Raw genomic sequence first — 22,345 nt, 5'->3', positions numbered from 1 at the left:
CAAAAACAGCTTATCTCCTGTCTTTCTGAGAGGCTTTGTTGATTTTATGCGATTCATTCGAACTCTCCTATGGGAAAACCTCCATCCCCACGTACCCTTCCAGTATTGTGACTATTCCAACCCGTCCAGCATCAGAAAGCATGGCTGTGATCACCTATCTGAAGCCGGCGTGAGCCAGCCACGTTCTTATCGACCCGCCCGATTGGCTGAACGTCCCCTCTGCACTTCATTGCCCTGGAGACCAGAAGGATCGATATTCTTCCACGAGAAGAAATGATTGATCTTCCTCCAAGACCCTGTCCCTGCCTCCCCAAAACAAAACACTCCAGCGGAGGAGAAATCTGGCATAATGATCAACTTTAAGCGATTAGTAACGGCTCCAGCCAGTCAGCAGCACAGCTATGGGAACGAGGGACGGCAGATATGAAACAATACCAGACCTTCATATCAGCCGTGTGTGTGCCTCTGTATTACACATGAGACATAATGAGGATGTGACTCACAGCAAAATGTGTTTTTCAAAGACAGATCAAGCCAACATCCTGGTGGGATTCACACTTCAACATCTACAGTATCATCTCTGAGAGTCAGAGACACAGGACAGGCCATCGAGAGAAAGAGAACGGTACAAATCTACTGGCAGGTAAAAAAAAAGCAAAAAGGCACTTGAATATCAATGAGTGTCATTTTAAACTCTACATTTAGGTTTATGGCCTCGAGGTGGGAACAGAGGAAATATTTTTTCACAAAGCCCACACGGGCTCTGGTTAAAGGCAATGTTTTAATGAGAAGAATACACTGGCAAACACAAAATGAGGTGTTCGGGGAGGCACAAACGGCAATATTTACCGCTCTATCCACTGGTCCCATACTTCTATCACCCTCGTCTCTCATCTTCAAAGCCCAACGGCTGGTGGCATGGAAAGAGGGCTCCCCCCTTGTGAGCAAGACACAGAAAGGGCAGCGGCAGGGGCTGGAGGAAGCCTAAGTGGCCCTGGCTGAAGGGTGTCTTTATTCCCCGCCAAGCGGGCTCGCTGCCTGGGCCGTGATTAAATAGAGGCCCTGGTGGGAGGCCTTCAGCTGGTGGAGCTCATCTCCGGCAGCTCCCCGCAGCCCTTGTTCTCTGAAGAGGAGGCTGGGGGGTATGAGCGGAGTTGCAGGGTGGGCGAGGGTCTTTGCTCTGGGTTTGCTATAATGAGAGGATGATCATTCGAGTCTGAGGCTGCTGGAGTGTGCATTGGCAACATGGTTCAAACTGACTGTTCAGTATATGTGTAGCTCTGTGCCTTGCAGAGGTGTTTATTACTTGACAATGAGGCATTTATAATGGATCTTGTTAAAGCTGATTTGGCAAGATATATATATATATATATATATATATATATATATATATATATATATATATATATATATATATATATATATATATATATTAAATGAAGTATCTTATGCTCACCTGGATTAATTTAATAAAAAAAAAACTCAAATTAATATTGCTAAATATTATTACATTTTAAAATAACTGCTGTCTATTTAAATGTATTTTAAATTAAATGTATTCCTATGATGGCAGCCATTATTCCAGTCTTCAGTGTCACGATTCTTCAGAAATCATTCTAATATGCTGATTTTTATTATTATTGATGTTGAACAGTGTTTGAAGCTTAATGTTAACATAAAAAATGTATTCAGCAAATACACTAAGTTGATCCAAAGTAACTGTAATGTTACAAACTATATCTATTTCAAACAAACACTGTTCCTTCTATTTCTGAAAATTCTGAAAAAAACATTAACACAGTTTTTTACAAAAATATTTACCATCAAAGAGTAAATCACATTGTAAAAACTATATAAAATAAGAAAATAGTTGTTTTAAATTGTAATAATGTAATATTATAGCATAATATTACTATGAATGAACATTATGAACTAATTCATAAATTTACGACAAAGAAAAAAGTACTGATTAAAAAAAAACAATAAAAAATCTAGTATTTCATCATTTACAAAACTGAAAAATGATATTGTCGTTACATCTCTCTCCCTTTGCTTCAAGCACCAAGATTTTCAGCTGCAACCTGGTAATGCACACGTACTGTTTGTCTTTTTACTTATTTATCAAACCCTTGCCTGACAAAGTGTGCCTCCTAAGCAACTGTTGACTATCACAGGCATGTAGTATCCCTGTCTGCATCCCCTCACTGTGAAAAGAGGCAAACTAAGAGCAAAAACACACTAAATGAAATATAAATGTGGAGGAAAGGTCTGGGATATACTCCTACAGCACTTTATCGATTGCATTCTCTTTTCCAGAAGCAAGGAGACTGCAGAAGACCCCTTGCAGAAACTCAAGCCTCCCCAAACATAGAGCTCCGTTTTGGGGGCAAAATAAATAGATCCCACCCCATCTGAGGCAGTCTGCCAACACAATTTGTTTTCTTGATCTGAGGTATAGATGCATGGGCTCACAAACAAGAATCTGATACTTCCAGCGACTCACGCAAAAGCTCAGACTCATGACAAATACAAACAAGAGACTTGAAAATGAATGAAGACTAGAATTAAACTAATTATGCAGCTTTATGCAGTAAAGTGGGGTCCATATGTCTGAGACCATTTATTTTGCATTTTCATTATATTTTATATTGTCAGCAGCATAACAATTTGAGTGAAAAGATGAACTTCTAAATGTACAGTACATGAATTTCTCAATATATAATATTTAATAATAAAATATTTGTGTTCCCCATTTGCTTTTATATATTATTATTTTTTTTTTTTATTTTTTTTTTTTTTTTTGTTTTTTTTTTATTAAAGCACAATGGGGATAAACCTATACTACTAAGCCAAATACTATTTAAAAGCGTATAAAAAAAAAAAAAAAAATTGTATAACAATAACATATATATATATATATATATATATATATTGTATATATATATATATATATATATATATACATATATATATATATATATACAATATATATATATATATATATATATATATATATATATATATATATATATATATATATATATATAAATACCATTTGTCTTAGTATTTAGTTTGCCCCCATTTCACTTTAAGTATCATTATTATTATTGGCGTTATTATTATTTAATATTTTTGTGTAGTAGTACTAGTAGTAATAATAACAATAATAATAATAATAATAATAAGATAATAATAATAATAATAAAATATTAATGTTCATTTTAATACTGTTTGGCTTTGTATTAGGTTTGTCCCCCATTTGCTTTAATTATTAATATTAGTAGAAGCGGTAGTAGTATGTGTGTGTTTTTTTTTTTTTTTACATTTTAAATTTATTTTATTTTACATTTTAAATTGAATTGGCTTAGTATTTGGTTGGTCCCTTTTTATTTGGAATATTATCATTATTCTTCTATAAATATTCATAATAAAATGTATGATCTTATTATTATTAAATGTCCTTCCTTTAAAACTAGGATTAAATTGGATAAATTAGATTTTGAATCCCAGATTTTTAATGTGCTCTCAGACATTGTGACTCCACTGTATGTTCAATTACGTAAATCTGAAACATTTGCTAAACTTCTTTGGAAGTTTCAACAAACATTCTGCCTTTAATTGACCTGGTTTATGGCTTAAAGTAATGTTGTCTTCCGCTATACGCTAAAAGCTATTTCAGTTTAAAAACAACAACAGTACTGGTTTCATCTTTGTGGATTTTAACCGGGCTAAGGCTTTCTCTTTTGGTGAGTGAGGGTATTTGTGTGCGCAAATATATGCGAGTGGGTGATGTTTGATGAGCCGTAGTTTCTCTCGTTGTAGGGTGTCTCGTTCTCTCTTCCTAATTGGAGTCTCTGTACAAACACAATCCGAACGTCCCAACACAGCATCACTTGCGCACACCCACGCACAAACACGCATACAAAGCCACGGACAGCTCGTTTTGTGTGATGACAGTCACCTCTAGCATCTCTGCAGCCAATTAAATGTGTTTTCAAGACTTGTCAGATCGTTTTCCCCTCCCCCTTCCTCCCTAGTGTACATGTTCGTCTTTACACATCAATGGGAATGTGTCACAACCAATGGCAGGCCGGCCTCTAAAGAGCCATGAAGGGTTGAAGGACACACACGGAGGTCTTGCACTGCAAAACCCTGTAAAAAACCCACTCAGTTCTTACATTGCAAAGCACTGTAAATATACATCATGCATGTGTAATGCATATATATATATATATATATATATATATATATATATATATATATATATATATATGGGTAATGTATATATAAGAAGTGACCTAACCTCTCTCCCACATACAGTACTAGCTGTATATTTAACAGCTCATTTGCACACACATAAACATACATCATTTCACTCCTACACATATATAAACACTCTCCATTATGTGCTATTCTTCTGGAGATCACTGGTGAAAGGATACTCCCCAGCATGCTCCACTGCTACCCTGTAGTTGATGTAGATGTTGCAGGGATGGAAGTTGAAAATGAACAGCAGGTTTGCACGTTCAGACATGATCACCTTGTCAGCTTGATTTAAAGTCGTGACCGCTGCCTGTTAGAAGCAAAAAACAAGATGTCAATGACTGTCAAACATGAATAATCTCAGAGAAAGCTGGTAATGTTCTGATGTAGCTCACATATCATGTTTTTTTTTTTGTTTTTTTTCTAAAATTTCTTGGAAAAATAAAAACAAACAAATTAAACAACTGTTGATGAGATTTAAGAAAAAAATTGTTTTTTTTTATACTAGCTGGTATGTTTTTTTTGTTGGTTTTTTTTTTTTTTTTGTTGTGTTTTTAGAGGGTTTTCAAGCTAGGTAGTCAAGCTAGGCTTGGAGACTAGCAGATTGATCATCTAAAATGAATTAAAATGGTTTTGGTGAGGTTTGGGGGACCAGATCAGAACCACTGAACCAGCTTAAGCTTAAAGAGTATAAAGCTGTTTAAAGTAAAGTAAAATTAAATAAATGTTCTGATATAAAGAATAACTTATACAAGACAGAAGTGGCAGAAACATGCTGCAGTTTCATGTAGGAACATTAAATAAATAAATAAATAAATAAATGAGCAAACAAAACAAATGGATGAATAAATGAATAAATAAATCCTACTTCTACTACTACTACAGTACTTACATATATATTATACATTATACACCGTGTGTGTGTGTGTGTGATTATATATAAGTGATCAAAGAATGAATGTATGAATTAATAAATAAACACCTTTTTTTCAAAAGGGTATAAAGCAATGTTTGAGTAGAATAGCTTAGATAATTTGCTCTTGGAAGAATTTGATTAGCTATATTTGAAATCATACTGAAATTTTTGACTTTTGATGTCAAACTGCGACATCTTGGCAAATCTGAGCACAATGTGAAACACAGATCTCTTCGAAACTCTAGAGGAGACATGTGATGAGTCTTTTTCTTCTCAAAGATGAAACATTTGAGAAGCATGTGAAATAATCAAAAGATTCCATTTATATGATTGTTAATTTAATTATGAATCTCTGTCTTTCATGTGTCTAAGACAATATAAGTCTCTGACTGGGCTGATAAACATATTGGACATAAGTTGTGGTTCAGCAGGGTTTTATACAGTTTAATGCAGTGGAAATGGTATTTCTGCTGTCTTCATTAAAAGGCTGTATTATGCAATTTCATTATCATATGGGCCATGCATCTCACATCACATTTATTATGGGAGATAAATAGCTCCCCGCAGTTTAACAGATGGCAAGGACAGATCCAGCAAGGAGATTTACTCTGGTTTCTTCTGTAGGTTAAAGCCAGTATGAGACATGCACATTTATGAATGTGTGTATGTGCATCTCACCTGACCGCCAGCCAGCCAGCCAGCCAGCCATATAGCGTATAGTTGTCGGTATCGCAGATTCTCAACATCCACAAAGTTTAACTGGTGATGAGCATAATAGTAGCTCTCGGTGTTTCCTTTTCTGGGAAAGTCAAGCCCTTCTGGATGGCCAAACTCGTTACCTGGAGAAAGAATACTTTGAAAAATGAAGATTGCAAAAGCTTGTGAAAGCTTTTATCAAAACAAGAAAACACCCCAAAGCATATTAAATTAAGTTTGTGTGTTATGAAAATATTATAACTTACATCTCCTACGGGTCCTTTCACACAAGTTTTTCTTATACTGCACTGTTTTTAACTAAATAAGATTTATTTTACATTTTACCATCATTACTATGAATACTTGTCCATCAACAGGCAGAAAATCAGCCTTATAGAAAGATCTCCAAGAAAAGTTCAAATGCATTTTCATTCATCCATCCATCCATCCATCCATCCATCCATCCATCCATCCATCCATCCATCCATCCATTCATTCATTCCTTTTATCTAAGTATTTTAGTTTTGATACAAAAAATATCTTTGATAAGTGACAGAAACCTGTAGTCCTGTTGAAAGAAGTCTTATTGGAGTTTATTTAACAATACAAGGATTTACATGAAGGAACAATAGAAAATAAATAAATAAATAAAAAATAGTATTTAATACTTTAATCTATGTTAATATAACTGCACATTACATATAACATTATAAATAAATAATAAATAATGCTTTAAATTATGCAAATTCTACTTCTACAAATAATAATAATAATATATAAAAATATTTCAACTAAAATAATTATAGAATAATATTTTATATAAAGTACAAATAATAATAAATAACAAAATAACAACAACATAAATAACGAGAACAAGAAGGGTTAAAGTAATTTCATTTACAACAAAATAAATAATTTATTTTTGATGAAAAGCCACATCTTCTCTTTCTGATCAAAACAGCATTCCTTTCTCAATTAAAGCATGTAGCTAATTTTATACTAATGAGTCGTTTCATCAACATTCACTGATTAAAACGAAATGAAAAAGAGCAGCAGCTGAAAAGGACATTGAGACAGTGAAGGATCCATAGCAGGAAGAAGAAATAAAAAGAGTGAAAGAAAGAGGGGAGAGTATCAGAGTGATCAAATCCCTCAGCTTCCACTTGAACTTTACCTAATGTGCACTGGGACTCTCTGCGGCAAATAATTCTGATAGAGTCATATCATGTGTCAACTGGAGAGAGACAGAGCATAGGCTGGCCGTGGCAGACGCTTGCACAAAGAACCTTGACAGCTCAGACTCCATAATTAAACGAAGAGAGTGAAGATGACGAGACACTTTGTCTCTCTTATGGCCCCTGTCACCTCCGTCATGCGCCTTATCCTGCCGCCCCATGCGCTGAATACAGACACAATGATAACAGATGTCCACTGCTCTTCACCTGCACTATATTAAGATAATCTTAAATTATGCAATGCTTGCACTGATGTGGTACTCCTGAAAGTTATGGGACAGCACTGAAAAGAGCAGTTTAGGCCCAACACATCTGCTGTTTTTCGGCAGAATGGATCTCCCAAGTGAAAGTTTTGCATGAGTGAATTAAAATGCTCCATAGATTCTCTGCCTGCACAAAATCCTGCAGTTGTATGCATGAGTCTTTTTGAGAGATATATAAAGCTCACTTCATACCACCGGTTGATTGACAGATAAGAGGGGTCGAACTGTATCGTTCGAAGGTTAGATCAATATGGTAGCTATAGCTTGGCAGCATATAAGGGAGATGGATTTCAACGAGGCTAGAAGGACTGCTGCTGTCCAGGTGTAGGTTAATAGCTACTATTTTTCTTTTTTCTTAAAGCTGGGAGCAGATGCTACAATCTATAAATTGAAGCGTTACAGAAGCAAAAGTAGAACTGAACATTTTCTGAAGAAAACGCCCATGCAAAACTCAACTGTGCAGCAGTAAGGTTTTGTGGGATGTTGCTAGGATAATGCTACTGTATGTGGTTGCTAAGGTGTTCTAACTAGTTTTAAGTGTTTTGCTATGTGGTTGGCAAGTAGTTTGAAGAACTGAACTGAGAACGCCTTTTAAATTACAGTTTCAATTGAAGTGACAAACAGAATAATTGCAATACATATTAAAAATTCATATTGCTTATTTTTTAACAGCAAAGATTGTCAGTACAAACACTGAATGTTGGTTTGACAATGCCTTGAAAGTTTTGGAAAAGTTTAAAATCCATTATGTTTGAAGGTTTATACACTACTGATTGAAAGTTTGGGGTTGGTATGATTTTTTTAATGTTCTTGAAAGAAGTCTCTTATGCTCACTAAGGCTGTATTTATTTGATCAAAATAGAGTAAAAACAGTAATATTGTGTATAATTTTAAAATACCAAATTATTTTTCTATTTTAATATATTTTAAAATGTAATTTATTAATGTGACTGAATTTTCAACAGTCATCACTTCAGTGTTCAGTGTCACATTTCTTCAGAAATTATTCTAATATGTTGATTTACTGCTCAAGAAACATTTTTTTTTATTATTATTATAATCATTGTTGAAAATGACTGCTTAATATTTTTGTAGAAACCGTATTACAATTTTTATTTTAGGATTATTTGATGAACAGAAAGTATTCATTGAAAATTTTATTGTAAAAAGCATTTATTTGAAATAGATTTTTTGTAACAATGTAAATGAATGAATGAATGAATGAATGAATGAATAAATAAATGAATAAACACTGTGAAAAAGTATACCTTTTCTTAAGAATTCACACAATTTCAGGTATTATTCATGTTTATAGCACAGATAGTACAAAAAGTCTAAGTCAAAATCCTGTAGGGATGAGCAGTGGTGTTTTCCCTAGCAAGCACCACGAAATATGCTAATTTTAGCACTTGCACAAAATGCTGATACATACAGAAAGTCCAATTTTGCATTTGTTTGGGTAAGTCACAAGAGTGCATCAAGACAACAAAACAGCAAGATCAAAAGCATCAGGCCACAACCATGCAGTTTCCCAGTGAGACCTTCTGAATAGCACAGAGTCAGATTTGTCAATTAATGTAAGCATACTATTTTCATTTTTGTTTTGGCAGTCCACCCTCAAGTAACCACACAAAGAGCATGCATGGCACACACACTTCCCTTTTAAGATTTCACTAAGCCCATAATCTGATCTGACGTGCAGTCATGTTTGAAGTCAAGTTTCTCTTTGGTTACTATAGTGTGAGGCCAAAGATCCTGGTGAACAGCAATGGGATTTAAATAGTTTGCATGAAAAGCCCTCCAAATGAACCCATAAATAAGAAATGGACTTCTTTTTAGCTCTCGATCTCTTTCATGTGTAACAAGCTGCAAGGTGGAGATTAGATGGTCTTTGAGTTCAGTGTCAATTTAAAGTGAAAGAAAGAAGCTCTTGCCTTCACTGTTAAAGATAATGTGACTTGTATGCGGCCACAGTAGAGCCGGGACTAACAGATGAGGCAAACAGAGACTCAGTCTGGATTATGGCCAGAGAATAATAAAAAACACATAGACATATAGTGTTCAAACAGTACAGCATGCTTTTTGAGAATGATGTGCATTTTTCAATGCATGTTAGGAGAGGAATATTACAAAGTATGTGATGATAAATGAAGTATGTCTTGATGAGAAATGACATTTTCAGCTGTAAATAACATCATTCAAAGCTACCTGTTACTTTTAAATTACCTCACTGTGACGAGTGGGGCGGGGGCGAGAGCCGTGGGAACGGAGCGAGGCCGGTGGAGTTATTGAAAATGAGCGACACCTACACCACTCACCGGTCTCGAGTCCCACGGAGGAGCTCTGGAAGGATAAGAAGAGGAGTAATGACAGTGAAGGACGAGAGAGGACCAGGCCTGGATTATTTTGTGTTTTGAGAGCGTCTGTGCACGGCAGTTGTCCACGAGGGGCTGTTGTGCTATTTGTGTGTTTATTTTATTATTAAAGTTTTTATTTGAATGTTCACCGGTTCCCGCCTCTTCTTCTTCCCGACTTACAAACGTTGTTACATTCACCAAACAAAAGGTAATTAGTTGTATGCTTCCAACTTTCTTCACACATCTAATTGGCTCTGCTGGATACTATGATCAGTCAAGTGTTTCTGGAAACCAAATTCAGATGAATATAAAAAGCATTACACCAATATCTAACTGTGGATTTCTAAAAAATGTTAATGTCTTAAAGAATGAAGTTAATAAGTTTATTTCATTGCATCATCATTTAACAATGTCAATCATAGTTAAGCAGTTTAGTTTGTCACATCATATTTCAAAAGAGCCCACTCTGGTCACCTGCTGTGACAGACGACAGTTTTTGCCCGAGAGCTTTGCATATTGTCTACAGGGCTTATGTCCTGTTAGAAATGCCATGCCATAATAATAATACTAATAGTATTAATGGTTTTAATATTATTCTATTATTATTGTTATTAATGATAATAATTTGAGGTATGACTTGGGACAAATTATGCACTAAAGTCCAAATCTCTACATATAAGCAATAATAAAAGTGTTTGCCTTGGTAAACCCCACTGAATATGCTAATTCCATACCTTTATACAAAAATATGCTTATACAAAGAAAAAGTTGTTGCATTATGTTTGTGACAGTCACAAGAGGTGCATTCAGACAACAAAACAGTAAGATCAAGACTCTTTTGCATCACAAAGGCCATGACCTTGCTGTTTATTTCTGCCAAAATAAGTCCCCTAACTTAGTCTTAATAACCAGGAGGCAACATTAGCTGGTTGCTTTTAAACATATAGTTTGTGTGTCTGGCTGCTTTTGTTAAGTGTGCAATTTTGCCTGCTGTCTGCCTCTTCCTGTCTTAATTAGGGGGAATAGAAGTCTGTTTAATGGGAGGAATAACTCACGTTCTATTCCAGTAGGAGCAAACATTTGCCTTTACTTCACCATATATCTAATAACACACAAATACACCAGCCCCAAAACGTATTTGGCTACTTAAGCCACCCTTAAAAAACACAAATGTCATTGCAGTAGATAAAATATAACGCAAGTGGCATTTATGTAGGGAGCAACTGCAAAGCAAAAAATCCACAAAAACATGTTTGTTTGGACACTTTCTGGTCAATAATGTTTAGTTCTGGATCAGCGTCAAGTTCATGAGTCATGCAGCTGGGTCATATCATGGCAACTCAATGAGAAGTCCTCAACATTCCTCTTTAAAAACAATAAGAATCATTTGTGTGCAAAGTGTCCCACATTTTGGTTTTTAATTCAAAATGGGTCAAATTCAACAATTTGGACATGGAACCAGATTGAGATCCTGATATCTCTGGTACTGAAATATATGGCCTTACAAATGAAGATTCCACAAGAAAACCTCAAGTAACCAGAATCTAAAAGGATATTGAGATATCTTTAATACTTCTTGAGTTACAGACACGCAAACTTTGGAAGATAATTATTTTGACACTCAGACGGGTATGCACTATGCAATTGTTTAGATAGCAGGAAGATACATTTCTAGTTTCAACATTATTTGGTCTTCAGAATTTTGAAGCATTTGGTTTTTGACCACTGAAACTGCATAGTGTTTAACAATTTACTCATGGAGCCACATCAAGATACTAGCGTCTCTGAACCAAATATAGCTTTAAAAATCAAGATAACAAAAGAATAGTTTAAGAACCAGTTTTTAGAAGGATATTAAGATATCTTTAAAACTTCTCAAGTTACAGGCATGCAAATTTAAAAAAAAAAAAAAAAAAAAAAAAATCTCTCTTGTCAGACTAACAAGAGATATCCAAGAACAAAACAGAAACAAACAGAAGAGGAGAATAGCATGTTTTGTTCCCTGTTTCCAAGTTCTCAACCTTCCCTCTTCCATTTAAAAAGACTGAAGATGTACTTAAAACAGAGAGTAAATAAATACAAGCCAACGCTTCCCGCCATTTAAAAAGACTGAAGATGCATGCATGCAACGAAGAAGAATGGCACCCCTTTCAATTCAATTAAAGCCTCTTCAGGCCACATTGCCTTCCTGTGTGCTTCTCAGGCCTTGTCTGGCAGCCTGGGACCCGCGCTGTCAGGCTAATGCTTCTCTGATTCTCCCGCTGAAATTACTAGGAATTCATGTGAGGAATTCGGTGTTTTCCTGCTTCCGCTTCCACATACACCAGTGACAGGCTGATTTGTTTTTGTTTTTATTTAGCGTTTGCAATGATGGTAGTAATAACAAACAGCAGAGGCAGACGGAGAGGAGCCAAAGTCAATGAGAGAGAACTACTAATCAGAGGAGGAACACTGCTAACATCAATGTCCAACAGCACAATGATCCGGAGAGAAAGAGGGCAGAGAGGAATGGACGTGCACCGCAACCATCTCATGAACCAACGGATGTTAGTCTGCCAAGCCTGAAGCAGCTCTCACAGTTCAAACAGCAACCTCTGAAATGGGCTGGAATATTTACAGAGCTGTGCTAGCATGTCGACTGGTGTAGATGATGTAGCTGCAGCATGCTAATTAACAGTGTTAGCGGGGAGAGGGATCGATGTGTTTGTGTGGATGGATTTAAGCAAAACTGAGCATTGATTTGAGAAGGAGTGCAGTCTACTCTTTCACCTGAACAGCCAGAATGAACTTGCTCTGTTCCACCAAGTGCTCCTTTACCAGTTAATATTAGTTCATATTATCTGTTCAGCCAGGTTGTACTTTACCAGTTAATATTAGTTCATATTGCAGTTACTAAAAAATATAGTAAAAAATAATTGATCATGTTCTATATTTCTGGGTTTTTCTGAAAAGCCTATATTAGACTCCATTGTGACAATGTACCCCAAATAGTGTGACAACATGCCCACAGAAGGCTGAGCTGTGTTTGTTGAATGGTATCTTTTTCTTGTACAATATGAGTGGAAATGTTCAATAGGTTTTTTGTAAGACTTCCAGGCTTGCTCCTATATGGAACTTTAGTTACATAAACAATTTCACCTTGAGAAATATTCAGTGTAAAAAACTAGCCCCAGTTTTCTGTATACTCTAAAATATTTTTGTTTATCTTACTATCTTGTAGAACTTGCTTTATTTTTAATTTTATTTATTTATTTTTTTAACTGGGAAACACACACACACACACACACACACACACACACACACACACACACACACACACACACACACACAAACATTAAAATAATTTTTATGCTTAAAAAAATAATAATTGTGAGGTAAGGTTTAAAATATATAGATATAAATTTGCAATTATGAAAAAGTTTTTACACAGACCTTCATAAACAAAAAAGAGGCTTCTATAAATAATAGAAAATATAACATTAAAATAAATAAACAGTGAACAATATACATAACACAGTGAGCACACGAAATTCTCTGCCTTCCAAAAAGGAGCAAAGTTTTGATGTTATGGACACAATTTCCTCTTGAAATGCAGGTATGTCCTTTTCCATGTTCACCAACTGTTTGTTTTTTTTATCTTTTTTAATTTTTTTTATTTTTCCAGTGCTGGCATTCTCTCGCTTTCAGGTTAAGAGGAATTTTTCTAGGATGAGGAGCTTTAGGCTTGACATGTCAGATTGATTCTTTTGCTTGAACAATTTGTTCTTGCTCAACACGGGATAAACGACTGCCTTGCCATCGATCTGATAGCGCTGCCGTTTGGCCTTGAATGTTTCAAGTCTCAGGCATACTTTCCTTTTTTTTTCTCTCTGGATACGCCACTCACCTTTGTGTGCAATTATACTGAAGTGCCTTTACTTACTATTTGCAGATGGAGAGATACAAAGATGGTGACCTTTGGACATTTTACTGTTTTCAGTACTGTCGCACAGACATGGATGAGCAGACAAAGTGAAATGCTTTTATGCGTTTGATAGAAGAGGAGTGCCCTTGTAATGAAAGGCATCTTTACTCATCCAGACAGCAAACTTTTACCACCTCAGGCCTGGCACGACTGAGAGTAGTTTCTTTTCTTGTGTTGTAATGTTTGTGCATACTTACTTAGCTTTCTTTTTGGCCACATTTTATAGTGGTATTTATATATATTTTAATTGTAATGCCAATTGCAACCACACCAATATTGGTAACTAATCTTTTGAAATCCATCCCAAAAAATCCTCAGGAGGAAGATCCAGTAGCACATGATCACCACAGATCCAATATGCCTTAAAGCTTAAAAACTAGTTTACGCCTGCCAAGAACAGCAACAATCCCTCTTCCTTGGTGGAAGCACACTAAAGCAAAGCACCAAGTCTCCTGCAAAACTGGTTGCCAAGGAGACTCACCCATGAAGTTGAGATAGCCCTCCCCGCCTAGACTGTGAGTTAGGAGACGGATGAGTTTATGCAGATGGATGCCACGGTCTATAACAGGCATCATGGTAATAAGAGTGCTCATGTTGGTGTACTGTACATCTATTTGTCCATCAGCCAGAATGCCAGTGACAAGTGTAGAGATTTAAGCATGTGTAACCTTATATAATGAAAATAAAACCTCAAGCTACACCAACTTCAGGACATCTGATGAACAATTAAGCAACAGAAAGTTCATGAGCAAGTACTGTTCAATTATACTTTTCTATAACATCGACAATATTTGGAGAAACAGAACAAAATTTGCATCCAATATTTCGATTAACAGAATGAGGATGCATTGTAAGCAGCTCTAAACTGAATGTGAACCCAAACTTAAGTTTACACTTTGACCCCTGCACTTGCATACTATATCCTCTGCACTTGCATTAAAAGGATTCAAATTGAATTAGTTGGGGTAGAATACATAGTCTTTGAATGCGAAATGACGGGCTGACACCTTTGGGCAGCTAGTTTATTTGCTACTGTGTCTAGTTGAGGTCAGAGCTGCATCTGAGAGTCAACTTGGGACAAAATTCAATGTAGCGAGCTCAATCACCTGAGAGTTCTCTACAGGCCAGGTGTGGGTTACTTCATGTGTGAAATCCCAGATTGCCATTTTGCATTTGGATGCCGGTCCCCTGGCCTCTGTCTTTCTCATGTCCTGTGATTTGGAAGAGTCATCTTGAAGCTGAATCTGTATTTAGTGGAAGACTGGCTCATTGACCACATTAATGGTTGGAGCTGGTGAATCCCATTGACTTTGCCAATACTGACTGTAGTTCTGGGTCGGTGATTTGGCGTGCATTGCGGGAGCAGGTCGATGGCTATGTTTGACTCAGTGGAGCAGTATTCAGGTCAATGATTGGATCAGTGCTCTACAGTATGTTGTCCCACAATGACTTATTTGAGAACGAGCTCACACTTTGAAAGAGTTGAAACAAAGGATGAATGTTCCGTTCGCAAAAGTGACCTCCCAAACTGTTTCTAGCTTGCAAGTGCTCTGTGTTGATTGGACACGTTTTGAGTGGCCAAGGGTCAATGAGCACAGCTGGATACTAGAACAAGTCTGGCACCCTCCATAAGAACACAGGATTAAAGTCTTTACTGCTCGAACTCTCTCTAACGAACACAAACACCTGCTTGCTGCAAGACACCTGTTTCTGATTATGAGAATTTACCTCGGGATGTTTTTTCCCCTGGTGAGCATATTCATTTGGCACATCATTTAATTTTATAAACATTTCAAAGCATACTGATAACTAGTCGATAGACTGCTGTTTGATTAGTGTTTGTTTGGCAGTATAAGGTCAGAGGGTGAGGAGAAACACGCAGAAAGAGAGAAAAAGTGAAAGAAAAAGTTTGTACTTCAAATTATTTGCCCCTGGATTAATGTTTTGGAAAAAAAAAAAGTTTAAACCAGCCTAATGAGGTTTTGTTCTCCTTGGGGCTCTTGTTGGCTGGTCATACCGGGACAGCAGCAACGTAGCAAAACAGACCATCCTAATAAACTGGAAATCTGGTCTTCAGATGGTCTATCTAGTCTCCCAGCCTGGTCTAACTGGTTAGGCTGGTCTGTTTCGCCACTTCTAGGGGAGTTTGGGCCATTTGCCTACTGGTCAACCACTGGTCTCTTGGAAACCAGGTAGACCATGTAAAAATCAGCTTCCCTGCCTGGCCAACCTGGTTAGATTGGACTGACCAACCTAATAGGCTGTGAATCTGGCCTTTAGATGGTCTAACCGGTCTCCCAGTCTGGCCAAGCTAGTCAGGTAGGTAATTTAGCTGGTTAGGTCTATGTTAGGTTTAGTACTGTCTAAAACAGCACACTTACCTTTGGCTAGTTTAGAATTTTTTAGTTAGTTTGTTTGTTTTTTCAACACAGTATACATCATAATAAAGATCTAAAGCACCACACATATAGTTAGGATGCATTTAAGTCATTATCACAAATAATCTTACACTAATGGCACATACGGTATGAAACACCAGTAGGATGTTAGCACGGCTGTGGAGGGAATAACCGCAGGGAGCAAAGAGACAGAAAGGAAGTGACTCTGACAGGCCCATCTCTCTTTGCTCCTCCTCTCCTGCTCACCATCATTAGAGCAGAAGGGTGACGGACAGATAAAGGAAACCTTTTAATAACACTGCAACCTTTTAAGAGGGGGCACAATCGAAAGAGCCTACAGGCGAGCTGGAGCCAGTCAATGCAGCTGTGCCCTGCCATCTACTCTTTCTCCTAGCCTCCCACTCCCTATCTGTTCCATCTCTCTCCCGCTTTCTCATTCTGTCAGTGGAAGGGGAGACATCTTCCACCTACAATTTCACAACTGCTCCTCTGAAACTTCTCTGTTTAAACAGTACTTTTCCTCCTTATTAGAACCGTTCCCTGCTCTCCCTGATGGGGCTGACTCTCACTCTGTCATTAGCACCAATGTGTTTTACACATAGAGGACGAGGCATGTGATAGGATTGGGCTCCTCTGAGGAAAGATGCACTGATGCTGTGGTGACATTTTATCAGCTGGTTGTTTTGCCTGTCATCCTTTACATTCACGTTGTTTATGTTCTCACTGAGATTAGAGGAGTCTCCTCCCACATAGTCTCTCGCCTGGGGCTTTGCTGTGGAGTAAACTGTCCTATACTTTCTCTCTTAATTTTCTTATCTCTTTATTTTCCTTCCTTATGCTCTCACACTTTCCATAGTAAGCCCAAACTCCATTTAAAGTCTACATAAATTGAGGACTGATGCGATTAACTTCTTAACACAAGTTTTCATTATCCTTGATTCGTCTTTGAACATTATTCCAAACAAAAAATTTGTCTCCATAATCTTTCATAAAATGTAATGACTTGTCTGATGATTGTCTGTTTTTGCATTTTCTGCATAAGTGATCGATTAATGTTAACCAACAGCCATTTAGGCACTGTCTGACTATATTCTGATATGTAATGCACTTTTTTACGTAGACTCATCTTACATTTTTTTTCTAGTTAAATATCCTGATTCATCCTGGAATAGATCACATTAAGTTAAATGGGTTCCGCCTTTAAATGCTGCATATCGAATCACTTTTAAAAAATGACACAGAATCAACCTTCCCAAGATGATTTTACAGTGTATATTTTTATGTGTGCATCATATGAATAATTAGTACTTTTGTGACATAACTACTACTATTGTGAAGCCTAATTAAAGACTAATCTTGGTCTGGGACTACATTACTGCATATTTAATGTTCTATGAACCACATTAACACTTTTTAGCACCAAAACAGACAATGATCAGTATTTGAAAATGAGCTGTAAATTCCTACCACTGGTCTTGATGTTTAAGAACGACTACCAAAATAAGAATCCTATAAAACTGAACAACAGCATTAATCATGAGCTGGAGAGGGACAATGCAATCATTAATGATTGTACTGCCTCGTTGCCTTTGTCCTTATATCATAAAGGAGGGGAGACCATGCATGGAAAACAAAACAAAAATGAATTATACACACATAAAATCACTTTTAGATTTGAGTTCGTTTTCAAACTGATTTACACTTTTGCAGAAAGTTGGATATATATTTAATTAGAACCTTTGTTATGAGGTTTTGGTTTATGATTTGCTATTTTCACAAGCATGGTTATTCATGCTTGCATATGTGATACAACAGAGGACAGATGATACAGTAGTCCTGCACAACTGAATTTTAAATAATGTGCACATATTTTTGGAAATTGTTGATAAACATAACTGAATATTATTATTTGACAATGCAAGCTGTCTGAACCCATACAATTTTTTTTTTATCCCATGGAATACATAAGGCAGAAACGTCAAACTGAACTTTCCATACAATGTTAGAAAAATGAAAAGAAAAGCACAATAAAAGTGGTCTTTACAACACAAACACTCAATTCCAAGACTCCTGAAGCCAAACAAAAGACTTCCGAGAGGAACACAAGGTGAAATGAAAGCCATTCACTTAAAATCTTGCTTGATCTTCAATGTGTGGAAATTAGCAGCTTGGACATTTCACTAAATAGCTTTTTTTGTGTTTGACAAAAAGATAAAGTCATACTGGTTTGGAATGACATGACAGTGAGTAAATGATGACAGAATTATCGTGCAAAGTGAACTATCCCATTAAATGTGATAACATCATTATTACGTACACTTTATGCTAGAATCAAAGAGTTTGGCTCAGAAAAGTTTCCTTCCCTAGACAGAACTTTGAATCACATGCATTCAAAGCCAAAACTAGAAGCTGTGTTTATTTTCCCTCTTTTAAAAAAGATCAAATCAAAAGAAAGGAATGGTTTCCTGTGGAGGGAGTGCATCAGGCCAGCGTGTTACATGCCCTGCGAGCACACTTACACTGCTTTACAAAGGCAATCTGTAAAGATCTTTCTGGTCGAAATATGCTGCAGTCTGCCTGTCTACCGTCTTTGTTGTGTTGTGCCATGTAATTCATTACAGTTCACTGAATGTGACAAGAACTTCGGCTCACATTTCCTCTTAATATAAGCTACACAAAGAAAAATTAGGAAGAAGCAGAGGGTAAAAAACTGTCACGTTTTTAACAAAAATTTCATGTGCAATGAAGCTAAAAAACTGTAAGACACAGATAAGCAACATAAAACACAGGGACTTAAACAACAGAGGAACAGGAATAGAGAGGAACTCCAAATATACTGCAAAACAACAAAAGAAAAAGAGCAGCGGAACTGAAATCTCAAAGCAAAGTGTTTTTTCTTTCTGAAACCATTTCTCCTTTTTTACAAGACACTTTTATGTGATAAAAAGCAGGTTTTTCCATATTTGAGAAAGGGTTAGTACACTTATACAAGGGACGCAAAAGAGATGGAGGCAGAAACCACAAACTGCTTTTGGAAACTCAAAGTTTCTCGCTCTTGCAGGTCCTCAGAATGCAAATACAATCTTCAAATAAATATGCCATGCTGAACAGCAACGAGAGATGCGCAACGTTGGTACCTCTGAGCCACAGGATGTAAGGAAAGGATTAGAAACATGAGTCCCGGTAGGATAGCTTTAACACAGAGATTCTTAGATGATGTAGAGACGATGGGATTCTGGGAAGTCTTTTGTGAAGCAAGGATGAGAATCTGTCTTTACAATGGATATCAACTCTCATTTAGCAGTTCATTTACACTTTCAAAGGAATAGGTCATCCTATTGTCGTAACATATGAACTACCCTGCACACAGCACTTTAGCCTGATATTATGCACTTTTGTTAAAGTACATTATGGGTTTATATTTACGACTTTGGAAGATGCTTCTATCCAAGAATGCATTCAATGCACGCATTGCAGTTTATACTTTTCCTGGGAACCTAAGACCTTACTGTTGCTATGTATAAGCAAACATTATCATTAGCAAATCATATATGCGTTTTAAATTTACATTTGTAATGGTGAATTGAAATGCAGGAGTGCTTATCTCTGTGTTTGTGCTTTTGAGCAGAAGAAGAACATAAATAGAAAAATCAATAGATGATAAGCTGTGTCATCTCAATGGGACTGGTCCTCTCCCAGAGGTCAATGCAAACACAAACTTTCTTTAAACACCTTCTTTAAACAGTCTTTAAACACCTTAGAATCCAATCAATATTCTGAGTTTCCTGAGGATTTTTTTTTTTTTTTTTAAAGTATCTTATGCTCATCAAGGCTGCATTTATAAGTAAAAACAGTAATATTGTAAAATATTATTACAATTTTAAATAACGGTTTTCTGTTTTTAAAGGGGTCATATGATGCGATTTCAATTTTTCCTTTCTCTTTGGAGTGTTACAAGCTGTTGGTGCATTAAGAAGATCTGTAAAGTTGCAAAGACTAAAGTCTTAAATCCGAAGAGATATTCTTTATAAAAGTTAACAGTCAACCACACCCCCCTAAAATGGCTTGTTCTAACACACCCCCACATCTCTACATTACTGTGTGGGAAGCTTTGCATAATGGCGCCCAAATGTTCACGCAAAGAAAGAAGGCGTAACTTTTGTTCTCGCTGTAGTATTGTTGTTGCCGCGCCAGCATGTCGTGAAGACGCTGTGTTTCATTGTGAAAGTTTCATTGTGTTTGGCCTTCCAACAGAGGATGATATCCACTTCGTCATGCATAAAGCTCATCTGTGCTGGTTGCTGAGGAAATACATCAACTTAAGTTCGCGCTGTGGATCACCTTTCACCGTTGACGAAGCGGAGTCCTGCCCTGGGTAGTCACATGTGGTTGCCGCTAGTCCGCCGGCCACTCCTTCGTCAAATCCACCAGCCGTGCCGTTCACTCAAGCTGGCCCCGCTCACTCTAGGCCTCTATTTACAACACTGTTTCAGAACAGTTTAACCCAAATATTCAGATGTGTCCAGCGCATTTTAGGGAGGACTGTTTCCTGATCCTAGGAGAGTAGACTACAATCCTGGCTGTTCTAAATCACAGACTGTATGTATGTTTTTGTTTTTTTGTATTTTTGCAATTGAGGTTTAAAAGGTTTTGGGAGTTGTAGGTTGGGTATTGCTTGCTGTTTTTTGTTTTTTCTATAATAAAAGAAGATATGGTTTTATGTTTACGCGGCCCGATGCGATGCAACGCAACGTGTAAAAAGACAGTATAAGTCATTATAATCCATAATTATGTCCCCACTGGATGCAACAGATGCCTTGTTTATAATGGGTTTTAATGTTTTTGTCTAGTCGCTCTGGCCTGGCCGGAGAGGGCATCACAATATGGTAAGGGGTATAACATTTCTGTCACATGCTTGAGGTATTCAGCCAATCACAACGTACTGGATAGGTGACAAATCAGAACACACCTCGCTTTTCAGAACGATGAGCTTTGTAAAAATCTATGCGTTTCAGAAGACGGGGCATAGAGGAGAAACAATAATGTACATTATGTGGAAAATAATGTGTTTTTTTTTTTACCTTAAACCGCATAAACACATTTTATTACACCAAATACACAAAATAATGTTCTTTTTAGCATATGACCCCTTTAACATACTTTAAAATATAATTTATTCCTGTGGTGGCCAATCGGAATTTTCATCAGAAGCCATTCCAGTCTTCAGTGTCACATGATCCTTCAGAAGCCATTATAATATGATGGAAACAGTTTTTATTAGTCTAGTGAATCTGATTAGCTTTATTTAAAGACAATAAAAGTACACAGTATATGAGAAAATTCATGATGAGCACTGGGATAACTAAATAAATCACAAATTCTAAAGATGCATATAAATAAATAAACAAACAGACAAATACATAGAAGCAGAATAGCAGATATATATATATATGGATAACTAAATAAATCACAAATTCTAAAGATGCATATAAATAAATAAACAAAACAGACAAATACATAGAAGCAGAATAACAGTAGGAGCACCACATGACACATCACACAGACACATCAAACACAAAGCAGACTACTGCTGAGCCATGGCTCTGACTAAACTAAATATGACCATGCCATTAAAGCCTATGAAATAAAATGTAATTGCTAAAGAGACAGCGAAGAGAAGTGAGAAGGACAGAGAAGAGAAAAACAAGCACAAGTACAGTACCAACTGTGCCTCCCTGCTGTCATATGCAGATGTAATTCCTCAACTGTTCAATAGAGGGAGGAATGAGTACATATACTTCACCCAAAGCTTAAGGACAATTGTGAGGATTTCCCTAAAAAGAGTTAAAATTTAAATATTGGTGGCACATTTTATATCTGAGATGGCACATTTTATATCTGAGGTTCCTACAGCAGACGAACAAGTGCCACTGAAATTAACGGAAATGCTTCTCTCTTTGCTAACACATTCAATGACCAATCAAGACCCGAAGCTTGAGAAAACAGTACTGCAGACACAACATATCATCTTCCCTCTCATCATAAGTTTACAATAACTCCACATCTCATGAAATCTGCTATTTAACCAAACAAACGGGAAGTGCACATTCCTAAACCGTAGACTTAATTACTGCAAACACAGCTCCCTCGCAATCACACACAATCAGCGCAGTGCTATGCAGTCTGATGGGAAGAGAGAGCCAGTTATCTGCCTTAGCGATCATACAGTACCTTCTTTTCTCTCCCTCCTAC

General features: G+C 36.6%; 1 pseudogene; it reads right to left on the bottom strand.

The window, feature by feature from the left end:
- LOC122146336 overlaps positions 1-22,345 on the bottom strand; it is a 92,187-nt pseudogene that overhangs the window by 5,591 nt on the left and 64,251 nt on the right.

Source organism: Cyprinus carpio, chromosome A10 (genome assembly GCF_018340385.1).
Source record: "Cyprinus carpio isolate SPL01 chromosome A10, ASM1834038v1, whole genome shotgun sequence".
Taxonomy (NCBI): Eukaryota; Metazoa; Chordata; class Actinopteri; order Cypriniformes; family Cyprinidae; genus Cyprinus; species Cyprinus carpio.
The sequence above is the reverse complement of the archived record's forward strand: the minus strand, read 5'-3'. Positions and strand labels throughout refer to the sequence as shown.